The following is a 2,075-nucleotide window of genomic DNA, read 5'->3' on the forward strand; positions in this document are numbered from 1 at the left end:
GCAAGTCCTCTGAATTTATTATTCTTTAAGAATATCTTGGGTATTTTTGGCTTTTTGCATTTTTGTGTCAGTTTCAATATAAAAGTATTCCAAGATGTTCATTGGGATTGAATTTAATTTTGTGTCAATTTTGAGATTATTGGCATCTTTGTGGTATTTTCTTCCCATCTATAAATGGTATTATATCTTTAAGTAGTTTGTTACTTTATTTGAGCGAAATTTTCAATAGTATTTTAAAGTTTTCTATGAACTGGTCTTGTAATTCATTCATTTTATTCCTAGGTATTTGGTTCATCTGATTTTACTGGAAATTATATTATTCCCATTTTCATTTTAATTATCACATTAAAATACAGTTGAGTTTTGTATGCTGACTTGTGTTCAGAATCCCTGCTATATTTATCACTTCTAATAATTTGTTCATTTAGCTTAATTTTCAAATGTATTAATATAAGCTCACTTATGATATTTGTAGGGGTTTTGGTGATCACCTCTTTTTTATCCCTACTTTTTGGGGATTTATTTTTTTGCCTTCTATTTTTCTTATTGGATCTTACAGTGGAAAGTATCAATTTTATTGGTTTTTTTCAAATAAATAACTTGGGTCTTGTTAATTCCCTCCACTATGTTTTTCTTCTCTATTTTACTAATTTTTGTTCTTATCATTATTATTTTCTTCTATTTCCTTTATGTTTAATTTTCTGTTATTCTTCTGATTGCTTGAAATGGATGTTAGATCACTGATTAAATTTTTCCATTTACATATATGCCATTAAGGTCATAAATTTCATTTTTAATATTTTTATTTTTAAGCCTGGCTTTAGCTCCATCCAACAAATACTGATATGTAATATTATAATTTAGTTAAATTATTTTCATATTTCCATCTTGAGTTCTTCTTCATTCTATGGCTTATTTAGGAGTACACTCCTGAATTTCTGGACATATCAGTATTTTCCAATTATGTTTTTTATTAACTTTTATCTCAATTTTACTATGGTAAGATGACATGATTTGTTCAGTTTCTTACCTTTAAAATTTGGTGAGAGTAGCTTTATGAACTTGTATTGGCCAACATTGTCAAATATTTCCTGAATATGTACCTGAAATTTTTATTTATGCCATAGGTTGGGGGTACACTATTCAATATATAAAAATTAGGTCCAGTTTGTTAAGCGTGTTGCTTAAATCCTCTGTGTTGCTGTTGGCTTTTTTAACAGCTTTGAGGTCTAATTGATATAGAATAAATTACACATATGTTAAAATGTACAAATTGAAAAACCATTACCAAAACCATAACAATGATTATACCCACCTGTATTAGTTACCTGTGGCTGCTATAATAAATTACCATAAACTCAGTGGTTTAAAACAACATAAATTTATTCACTTACAGTTCTGGAAGCCTTAAATCCAAAATCAAGGCATCAGGAGGGCCACACTCCTTCCAAAGGCTCTAGGAGAGAATCCTTCTTTGCCTCTTGCAGCTTGTGGGGTCTCCCGGTACTCCTAGTCTTGTGGAAGCATAGCTCCAATCTATGCCTCCATATTCACATGGCCGCCTTCCCTGTCTGTATCCAATCATCCTGTCCTTGCACTTTTAAGGACACCAGTCATTGGATTTAGAGCCCACCCTAAACCCAGGTTGACCTCATCTCAGATTCTTAATTGCATCTCTAAAGAACCTATTTCCAAATAAGTTCACATTCACAGGTACCAAGGGTTTGGACTTGCATATATCTTTTGGAGGGACACAATTCAACCTACTACACCATCACACCCAAAAGCTTCCCTATACCTCTTTGGAATCCCTCCTTTCTATCCCTTCCTGAACCCCCTCCCTGCCCTATCCCCAGCAATCACTGATCTGCTTTTTGTCCCTGTATAATATATTGAATTTCCTAGAATTTTTCAAAAACAGACTCATACAGTACATACTTTGTCTGGCTTCTATAGCTCAATATGATTATTTTGGAATTCATTCACATTGTAAGATATATCAATAATACCTTTTTATTGCTGGGTAGTATTCCACTGCATGGATATACCACTGTTTATTCATTCACCTAGTGATA

This window comes from Halichoerus grypus, chromosome X (genome assembly GCF_964656455.1).
Source record: "Halichoerus grypus chromosome X, mHalGry1.hap1.1, whole genome shotgun sequence".
Lineage (NCBI taxonomy): Eukaryota > Metazoa > Chordata > Mammalia > Carnivora > Phocidae > Halichoerus > Halichoerus grypus.